Genomic DNA, 11,543 nt, shown 5'->3' with positions numbered 1-11,543 from the left:
GGCACCCGCGCTACCAATAAGGCGCTACAACTAACTAGATAGCAGTAGCGCGGATGCCACCCACGCTACTAGTACGTCTGTTAGTAGTAGCGCAGATGGCAGCGCGCTACTACTATCTCAACCAGCGCTACTACTATCCTAGGTAGTAGTAGCGTGCACTTCTCCTCCCACGCTACTAGTAGCTAATTAGGAATTAAAAAAATAAAATTTAGATGCATTATTCCTGGATAGAAAATAGACATGCCCAGTGCAAAATAAACTCATGTCAAGGAACAACATCTCAACTGAAAGAAATCACAACATCCCATTTAACATCAGACTCGTGTCAAGGAACAACATCTCAACTAAAAGAAATCACGACATCCCATTTAACATGAGACGAACACAACCATCATCTAAAGGTGGGTACCTTCCCTAGCATTCCACCACCAACCTAAACAGACCACTTCTCTAGATGTATCTACTAAGGCTTGGAGTTCAGACACCGGTGGACCTCCCCCCGGACGGTGGCGTCGAGGACCTCCACCTTGGCGACCTCCGACATCGCGATCACCTGGATGATCATCTGTGTGCAGTAGTCACTGGGCTTCACGGTGAAGTCCACCTCCAAGTGGTTGAAGAGCACGACACCCACCGGGCCACGAAAATCCTCCTCGATCACCCCTGCACCCATGTCAGGAAAGTGAAAACTTGTTGGTTCACATGCTGTGTCCAAATCTAGTATTGTATTTTCTTTCGTTTTTTGCGCATGCACATGAATCAATAGTAACAGCCGAAGGATGGTCCTTACTTGTTGCTCGACACGTGAAGAAGGCCGGGTACCCTCCTTATTGCACGAACGAATCCAAGGAAGACACTGTTGGTGGCTCCGAACACGGCTTCCGCTTATCTGTAGACAAGGAATAGTTTCAGCTAACAAGGAAAATGAGAACAAAGAGCAATCAGTAATTCTGAGACAAGAAATAACTTCTGTAGTAACCCGTGCATTGTATTCTATCCCAAGCTAAACTACCTAGTATCTGTCGTAGTCATGGTGAACTCGCTTTCATTTTCAGAAAATCCTGTATCTGTCATGTTCCTCCGCAGGTTTACGCCGGGCTCATTTGGCTCCAGCAACGTGGCATTCTCACCGGCCAGCCTCATGACAACCAAAGACATCACCGGCCTGTTCTACAACATGGGCCTTTTTTTTGTAAAGAACCTCTACCAGAACCAGACTCGGATGGTGTTTTTTTTCCTTTTAGTATGAACTGGTGGTGGTGGTGTTGAGAATGCAACATGTGAGGGGACACCGACAAAATGGAGATTCTCCTGTTGCTGTTGTCTAGGAGGGGGGACATGAGATGGATAGTGCATTGGCTGGAATGTTGGCGTTCGTGGACTGCTTGATAAACTAAGAAAACCATCAGGTGGATGGGTATACATTCGCCTGAAACAAATAAGAGGAAGTAAGACAACAGTTACTTAACAGCAAAGTAAAGAAATTAACGCTTGCTGTTAGAATCTGCTCCTCCATCTTCCTTCCCTTCAGCAGGATAGCCTCAATCGCACATGATATACTCATATATGCCACTGGAACAAAGATGCAAAGAATATGATTAAGTGCTAAAAACAGGTTGACCAAGTAAGGAAAATCACAGATCAATATTAACCTATACTGCATGTAAATATATAGTTCACAAATCAACGTCTTGCTGTTTGCACATTATGTCAACGCATCAATCGCCTATGAAAAAACTTCACTGGGACAAAGATGCAAACAGTATGGTGAAGTGCTAAAAGCATGGTTGACCAAGTAATGGTCATGAATTGAAATAGGTAGTTAGGTGCAGAATTAGGCAAAAAGGAAATCTGATATCCTTGTAACGATGTGTTCTAAAAATTCAGAGGGAAAGCCATAATGGAAACATGCAGACCATCATTTAATATGTCTGTCATGCATAATTTACAATCAAAAGCCTGGTCTTCTCTTTACACATTGAGCACAGCAGTTCCAAGGTTCTGAGAGGAGTAAGAGGTGAGTGACCATGGTCGGTTTGGATGAATTCGTCAGTGTTTGACTTGACTAACTGAACCGAACTGAATTCAGTTTGATTATGCAAAAGGATTGCTACCGTTTTACATATACGTGCAGATGTCCTTCAGTTAGTGATACTTCTGAATATGCTGATACTACTACTGTACATACTTCATTCCTTTCAATTGTGTACAAAAAAAATTATCTAGTGATACAGGTTGACTTGCGTAGAGTAAAATCAGTACGTTTCAACAACACTCAAATTAGACTGTCATGGTGTGCAAAAGAAACCGATGAAGTGTACTTACTATACGAAGATAATATGGCAAGAAACTCGGAATCGATGGACTTAGATTCCAGTTTCTTATCAAATTAGATGGCCATGATTTCTGAAAAACTGATACTAAATCAATGGATGACTGCAGTTTATATCCAACTAGGAATTCATGGACATGTGAAAAATTAGATTGAAAAGAGTAATAAGATAGAAGTGATCTATCAACCTGCGGTCATGCAGTCATGCACGAGAAGTGATTCAATTGAAAGATTAGATTGAAAAAAATTTGCGACAGCAAACATATACTACAAGGACATATCCACGACGCGCTTAACACTAGAGAGAGATGCTACAGCCAAACAAATCATGACCAAACACATATCATCCAGTCCAGGACTTGCTCACTGCTATTTTGCTTGCAGATTCTGCCTTCAGGTTACAGCAACCAACTGAAAATAATACTACATAGAAATCACAAGTAGTCTTTAGCCTACGTGCAAATACAAATACTTGGTTCTCTCAACCGCATAAAAGTGCAAATACAAATCACAATACAAACTGTCCGCAGATAATGCACAATGCACGACACTCTTCTTTCCCGATCCAACTTTTGATTCATATGGGATCATATGGGATCCCTATAAGCAGCACATTGGCTCGTTGCGACAAAAAATTCAGAAGTGTGGTAGGGGTATCAGTAATTTTAGGAGGAAATTATTGCCGCTTAATTGAGGAAACTAAGCGTGCACGTGTTGTTTCTTGGACTTACTAATTTTCTATCTTGAGTTGGACTTCAAGATGTTTTTATTTTCTTTGAGAAACAGATTGAGACGTTGACTGTCAGCATTGTGCGTGTTAATTCAAAATGATCCGGTCTCCGGATATCCATTCTGTCACTTTACGAACACTTTGTGGTGTCAGGTTGGTTGCATGCTGGAAGGAAGCATCAAACTTGTTGTTTATTAATATATACATATATATATATATATATATGCAAAAACGGGTAGCAATTAGCCTAATCAGTGTCTGTTGGGACGTCAATCCCTGCATAAAAGTGCAGTAGTTTTCTTCAGTGGAATCCTTGTGACATTCCAGTCTTGGTCTCCAATGTGACCAACTAACCAGAGATCTAAATAGTGCAGCATCTACGTACAGAACATGAATAAACTTGATCGATTGCCCTGGGCAAGATAGAGATATGTGAAGAGGGAGGAAGGAGAGGAGAGGAGAGGAGGGCATACCTCGGCTAGGAGTTGCTGCTGTGGGAGGCGCAGGTGGAGCCGTCGTGTACCTCGCCGGCTCCAACATCCATGCGTGGCATCGGCCCACAGCAGGGAGGCGTCGGCTGTCTCTTGTGACCTGCGTTGCGTGAGGAATCCGACCAAATTGAATCAGAAAATGGCAATTCAAATTGAATCAAACAACATCCGGGATCTGGCCAAATCATATCCAACACACACACACACGCATGAAGGGAAGGTAGGGGGGAGACACCTCCATGGCATTGGTCGGAGCACCATCTCCATCTCTCTCCCTCACACGGGCATACTTAGGAAGACATACGATCGAGGGCGGAGAGACCTCCGGCGGTCGTATGACACGCTCAAGGCGGGGGCGGGCACGTGCGCGGCGGAGGAGGGCAGGCAGCGGCGCGAGACAGGGAGCGGCGGGCGCGCGGCCGCCGGCGTGGCGCACGCGGCGGGGGGAATGGGGGCAGACGGACGGAGGAGAGGAGGTGGAAGGGAGGCCGGCGGCGAGTGGGTTGGGAGAGGTGAGGAGGTTGGGGATCTGGATCGAGCTGCGTGGTTTTTCTTTTGAGACAGACGGGGGGGGGTGGACAGGGCCGGTTGGTGGGGTGCAGGGGTGGGGATCGGGCCGGGGTGGCCACGCTTAGTAGTAGCGTGGGGGTCTCACCTGCGCTACTACTACTTACTTAGTAGTAGCGCCGGTTTTATACCTCTCGCTACTACTATGGCCTATCTTGGGGGCATTGTTGCAGACCATTTAGTAGCAGCGCGGTTTTATACCCCTCGCTACTACTATCAACTTAGTAGTAGCGCGGTTTTTATACCCCTCGCTACTACTAATTAGCAGTAGCGCCCATTTTTAAACCGCGCTGCTGATAAACTTCTGTGTATAAGGTTTTCCCTAGTAGTGTGTGTGATTTGGTGCCTAGTGGGCCCCACGAGCGACCCCTCATGCCCTCCACAAGCTTCCTGGGTGTCTTACTGCGAGAAAAAAATCTCCAAAAAGTTTCATGGCATTTGGACTTCGTTTGGTACTTATATTCTGCAAAGTAAAAACAAGCAAAAAAACAACAACCGGCACTGGGCACTATGTCAATAGGTTAGTCCCTAAAAATGATATAAAGTTGCTAGTAAATGTATATAAAACATTAAAGATTGGTAATATAATAGCATGGAACAATAAAAAATTATAGATACTTTATAGACATATCAGCCGGCCAGGCATTGGCTTAACAGCCTCCCTCCTCATTCTATTGGCAGCTGGGTGGCCCTAGAGGATGCTTTTTGAGCACACTTCCAGGGCACGTACGTCCGACGTCCGGATGCTGATGACCTAAACCGTGTCACCCAGCAGGCAGGCAAATCAGCCAGGAAATTCTTGAACAGGTTCCTCACCAAGAAGAGCCAGATAATAGATTGCTTTGAATATGAGGCCATCGCGACATTTAAGAACATATGAGATGAATGTGGCCTGCCAGATCGGCCAGGATAAGCCGAGGACTATGGCGGCCCTCACTTTGTTGATGACTCGCTTTTGTGCGGAGAGGACAGTTGGCTCGCCCATAGTACTCACATTGGCGAGGCAGGGACCTCGGAAACACGCAACACCAATGGAAAGCCCAAGTGCAATAAAAATAAGTGTAGGTATAAAAATGGCGGAAGTGATACGGAAGATGTTGTGGTCAATGCAGGGTTCACCGGACCTAAATCTGGATAGAAAAGGAATCCCTTTAAAGGGAAGAAAGACGGACCTAGCCAGCTCGATAGGATCTTGGATTGGCCGTGCCAACCCACACCAACAGGAATTGCTGGGTCTTTAAGCAAGCTGGCAAGGTCGCGATAGAGGGTCAAAGGAAAACCTAAAATCGCACGAAGACGAGTATGAACCTCGGCGGCCCAATAATGGAGGCCAAAAGAAGTTTCTTGATGAGGTAACCGAGGTCAATATGATCTATATTACCCACATCCCTAAAAGTGAGAAGAAGCGTGTACTCCGGGATGTCTACACGATGGAGCCAGTCGCCCCGAAGTTTAACGCCTAGTTGTCTTACCCGATCACATTTGACAAACATGATCATTCAACGAGCATCAGGCATGGCAGATCGGCGGCACTCGTCCTGGACCCAATTGCCGTTGGTTACTATCTGACACGTGTCCTCATGGACGGCAAGATCAGCATCAACCTCATACGGTTAGGAATATGGGAATCGACTCATCCCAGATCAAGCCGAGTACCACCACCTTTAAAGGTGTCATCACAGGTGGCGAAGCCCACTGCACTAGGACGGTCACTCTGGAGGTAGAATTTGGCTCGCCCGAGAACTTCAGAAGCGAAGAACTAATCTTTGACATCATACCCTTCCGATGTGGAACACGCTCTTAGGACGCACAACCTTCCACACTTCAATGCAGTCCTGCATTATGCTTATATAGAGCTCAAAATGCCAGGACCCAACGGTGTTATCACGGTTAATGGTAACACCGAGCGCTCACTCCGGACGGAGGAGCAGACCGCGGCTTTCGCAGCTGAGGTACAGGTGTCTGAGGAGGCGGCCTGCAAGGATAAACGCACCGCTAGCTCTTCGAAGCGCATGCGGGCTACGCAAACCAACCTCGGCCATGTACACTCGCACCCTAAATAGGGATACAGGCTCCTAGCGTGCCCTCTCTGGATGGGGCACTATGCCCCCAGGGTGCATAACTTCGCACTCAAGATTCCTTGGGCCGCCGAGCAGCCAAAATTCATCAACACGCCGAAACGGCTCAACCGAGGACTGACGTGGCATCGAGCCTTTATCTCAGCAGGTCTTTGTCAAAGAGCCGACAAGAACTACTTCATCAATGTAGCTTAAACCACACAAGCAGACTCCTACAAGACCTCCTTCAAGGGGCTCGGCCAATAAACACCTGAAGCGTATAAAGGGCCGAGATTGCACCGGTCTTACTCAAATCACTAATATGTCTCTGTCGTATCTACTTTCCTAACGCTTTTGTTTCTTGTTTTAGACTCTAATTTGCATGATTTGAATGAACCAAACCTAGACTGATGTTGTTTTCAGCAGAACTACCATGGTGTTGTTTTTGTGCACAAATAAAAGTTCTTCAATTTGGACGAAACTTTTCGGAGAATTATTTCAGAATAAATAAAAAATACTGGAACCAAGAACCACCAGAGGGGCTGCCCTGGTTGGCCATGATACACCAAGGCGCGTCACCCCTCCAGGTGAGCCTTGGTGGGTTGTCGGGACCACGTGCCCCTCACCCGAATTTCAACTCCATAAATACCTATTTTCGGAGAAAAAATAGGAGAGGAAGTTACATTGCGTTTCACGACACGGAGCCGCCACCGCATCCTGTTCTTCATCGGGAGGCCATATCTGGAGCCCCTCCGAGGCTCCGGAGAGGGGAATCTTCGGTCTTCTTCATCACCAACCCTCCTTCATCACCAATTCCATGATGTTCTCCATCGGGAGTGAGTAATTCATTTGTAGGCTCGCTGGTCAGTGAGGAGTTGGATGAGGTTCATCATGTAATCGAGTTAGTTTTGTTAGGGCTTGATCCCTAGTATCCACTATGTTCTGAGATTGATGTTGTTATGATTTTCTATGCTTAATGCTTTTCACTAGGGCCCGAGTGCCATGATTTAAGATCTGAACCATTTATGTTTTCACCATTATATCTTTGTTCTAGATCATATCTTGCAAGTCATATTCACCTATTACGTGTTATGATCCATAAACCCCGGTGTGACAGTAATTGGGATACTTTCCGGTGATGACCGTAGTTTGAGGAGTTCATGTACATACTATGCGTTAATGCTTTGTTCCGGTTCGCTATTAAAAAGAGGCCTTAATATCCCTTAGTTTCCTTATGGACCCCGCTACCACGGGAGGGTAGGACAAAAGATGCCATGCAAGTTCTTTTCCATAAGCATGTATGACTATTTATGGAATACATGCCTACATTAAATTTATGAACTGGAGCTAGTTCTGTGTCGCCCTAGGTTATGAATGTTATATGATGAATATCGTCCAACGAATGCATCGATCCAATGCCTAGGAGTTTTCCATATATTGCTCGTGCTAAGTTACTATTGATATTGCTACTGTTACAACTGCTACAATACTAATACCACTGTTACCGTTACTATTGCTACTATTACCACTGCTATCAAAACTATCATATTACTATGCTACTGATCACTTTGTTGCAGATATTTAATCGCCGGGTGTGGTTGAATTGACCACTCAACTGCTAATACCTACAAATATTATTTGGCTCCCCTTGTGTCGAATCTATAAATTTGGGTTGAATACTCTACCCTCAAAAACTGTTGCGATCCCCTATACTTGTGGGTTATCAAGATCTTCTTCTGGTGCCATTGCCGGGGAGCATAGCTATATTTGCTGAGTCACTTGGGATTATTATCTATTTATCACTATGAAGAATCTAAAAGATACAAAAACCAAGATCGTTCCCTCTAGAATGAGGGGAGGTAAGGAACTGCCATCACACTCTGCACTTGATTCACCTTCTATTTTGAGTAGATTTGCAACACCACTACAAGCTATTAATCCTGATATGTCGCAAGTTATTCATGATGCTACTTCTGCTATGAATGATGCTAGTACCTTCCATGATGATAATGTGCCACTAGGTGAATTTCTTAATGAACAACCTGCTAGAGCTAAAGATGTTGAGAATGCTGAAACTGATGAAATTACTGAAACTAATGAAATTCTTGAAACTGAAAATCTTGAAACACCTATTAGAACTAGCTCTCCTAGACTTGAAATTCCTAAGATACCTGAAGGTTATGTTATGGATGAGTAGATAGCTATAGACTTTCTTGCTTGCAATGATAGAGATGATCTTAAGAAATTATTATGCAAACTAAAAGAAGAATCTTTGAATGCTAGAATGAAATGAGATCGTAAGTTTGCTACTTCACCTATATTTGTTATAGATAAGGATTATGAATTCTCTGTCGACCCAGAGTAAATTACTTTGGTTGAATCTGATCCTTTCCATGGCTACGAAACTGAAACTGTTGTGCACATCTTACTAAATTAAATGATATAATCACCCTTTTTGCTCATGATGATAAAATTCGCTACTACTATATTCTCAAATTATTTCTGTTCACATTAAAGGGTGATGCGAAGATATGGCACAAAACTCTTTCCCCTGGTTGTGTGCGTAGTCCCCCGGATATGATCTACTACTTCTCTGAAAAATATTTCCCTGCTCATAGGAAACAAGCTGCCTTACAAGAAATATTTAACTTTGTGCAAATTAAAGAAGAGAGTCTCCCACAAGCTTGGGGGAGGCTTCTTCAAATTCATAATGCTTTGCCTGATCATCCTCTTAAGAAAAATGAAATACTTGATATCTTTTATAATGGACTAACCGATGCTTCTAGGGACTTCCTAGATAGTTGTGCTGGTTGTGTTTTTAGGGAACGAACCATTGAACAAGCTGAAGAATTATTGAATAATATATTGAAGAATTATGATGATTGGACTCTTCCTGAACCACCGCCTAAACCCACTCCGAAGAAAAGGGGTATCTTATTTCTCAGACCTGAAGATATGCAAGAGGCCACGAAATGTATTGCTACCTCTGGAGCATTGTGTTTTTCCCCTTGAAGAGGAAAGGGTGATGCAGCAAAGTAGCGTAAGTATTTCCCTCAGTTTTTGAGAACCAAGGTATCAATCCAGTAGGAGGCTACGCGCGATTCCCTCGCACCTGCACAATACAAATAAATCCTTGCAACCAACGCGATAAGGGTTGTCAATCCCTTCACGGTCACTTACGAGAGTGAGATCTGATAGATATGATAGGAAGATTAATATGATGAAGATAGACCCGGGGGCCATAGGTTTCACTAGTGGCTTCTCTCAAGAGCATAAGTATTTTATGGTGGATGAACGAATTACTGTTGAGAAATTGACAGAATTGAGCATAGTTATGAGAATATCTAGGTATGATCATGTATATAGGCATCACGTCCGAGACAAGTAGACCGACTCCTGCCTGCATCTACTACTATTACTCCACTCATCGACCGCTATCCAGCATGCATCTAGAGTATTAAGTTCATGAAAATAGAGTAACGCCTTAAGCAAGATGACATGATGTAGAGGGATAAATTCATGCAATATGATAAAAAAACCCATCTTGTTATCCTCGATGGCAACAATACAATACGTGCCTTGCTGCCCCTAATGTCACTGGGAAAGGACACCGCAAGATTGAACCCAAAGCTAAGCACTTCTCCCATTGCAAGAAAGATCAATCTAGTAGGCCAAACCAAACTGATAATTCGAAGAGACTTGCAAAGATAACCAATCATACACAAAAGAATTCAGAGAAGATTCAAATATTGTTCATAGATAATCTTGATCATAAACCCACAATTCATCGGTCTCAACAAACACACCGAAAAAGAAGATTACATCGAATAGATCTCCACGAGAGAGGGGGAGAACATTGTATTGAGATCCAAAAAGAGAGAAGAAGCCATCTAGCTACTAACTATGGACCCGAAGGTTTGAGGTAAACTACTCACACTTCATCGGAGAGGCTATGGTGTTGATGTAGAAGCCCTCCGTGATGGATGCCCCCTCCGGCTAAGCTCCGGAACAAGCCCCAAGATGGGATCTCGTGGGTACAGAAGGTTGCGGCGGTGGAATTGGGTTTTTGGCTCCGTATCTGATCGTTTGGGGGTATGTAGGTATATATAGGAGGAAGAAGTACATCGGTGGAGCAACATGGGGCCCATGAGGGTGGAGGGCACGCCCCCCTACCTCGTGGCCTCCTGGAAGCTTCTCTTACGTAGGGTCCAAGTCTCCTGGATCATGTTCGTTCCAAAAATCAAGCTCCCGAAGGTTTCATTCCGTTTGGACTCCGTTTGATATTCTTTTTCTGTGGAACTCTGAAATTGGCAAAAAACAACAATTCTGGGCTGGGCCTCCGGTTAATAGGTTAGTCCCAAAAATAATATAAAAGTGGATAATAAAGCCCAATATTGTCCAAAACAGTAGATAATATATCATGGAGCAATCAAAAATTATAGATACGTTGGAGACGTATCAAGCATCCCCAAGCTTTATTCCTGCTCGTCCTCAAGTAGGTAAATGATAAAAATAGAATTTTTGATGCGGAGTGCTACTTGGAATAATTTCAATGTAATTCTTCTTAATTGTGGTATGAATATTCATATCCGAAAGATTCAAGATAAAAGTTCATATTGACATAAAAAACTACTTCAAGCATACTAACTAAGCAATTATGTCTTCTCAAAATAGCATGACCCAAGAAAGTTCATCCCTACAAAATCATATAGTTTAGTCATGCTCCATTTTCGTCACACAAGAATGATCTCATTATGCACAACCCCGATGACAAGCCAAGTAATTGTTTCATACTTTAGTAATCTCAAACTTAATAAACCTTCATGCAATACATGAGCGTGAGCCATGGATATAGCACTATGGGTGGAATAGAATATGATGATGGGGGTTATGTGGAGAAGATAAAAAAGGAGAAAGTCTCACATCAACAAGGCTAATCAATGAGCTATGGAGATGCCCATCGATTGATGTTAATGCAAGGAGTAGGGATTGCCACGCAATAGATGCACTAGAGCTATAAATGTATGAAAGCTCAACAAAAGAAACTAAGTGGGTGTGCATCCAACTTGCTTGCCCATGAAGACCTAGGGCACTTGAGGAGGCCCATTGTTGGAATATACAAGCCAAGTTCTATAATGAAAAATTCCCACTAGTATATGAAAGTGACAAAACAAGAGACTCTCTATCATGAAGATTATGGTGCTACTTTGAAGCACAAGTGTGGAAAAAAAAGGATAGTAGCATTGCCCCTTTTTTTGGGCCTTCTTTTTTTGGCCTTTCTCTTTTTTGGGGACAATGCTCTATTAAATGATGATCATCACACTTCTATTTATTTACAACTCAATGATTACAACTCGATACTAGAA

General features: G+C 43.6%; 1 long non-coding RNA gene across 1 annotated transcript; it reads right to left on the bottom strand.

Moving 5' to 3' along the window:
* Positions 1-382: 382 nt before the first annotated feature.
* LOC125532819 lies at positions 383-1,453 on the bottom strand. Its single transcript, XR_007294177.1, has 3 exons — positions 1,013-1,453; positions 791-889; positions 383-663 (listed from the first exon to the last, which is right to left on the bottom strand). It is a non-coding gene; the product is annotated as an uncharacterized LOC125532819 (long non-coding RNA).
* Positions 1,454-11,543: the final 10,090 nt, after the last annotated feature.

This window comes from Triticum urartu, chromosome 1, assembly GCF_003073215.2.
Source record: "Triticum urartu cultivar G1812 chromosome 1, Tu2.1, whole genome shotgun sequence".
Classification (NCBI taxonomy): domain Eukaryota; kingdom Viridiplantae; phylum Streptophyta; class Magnoliopsida; order Poales; family Poaceae; genus Triticum; species Triticum urartu.
This window is presented reverse-complemented; position numbering and strand designations above follow the sequence as displayed.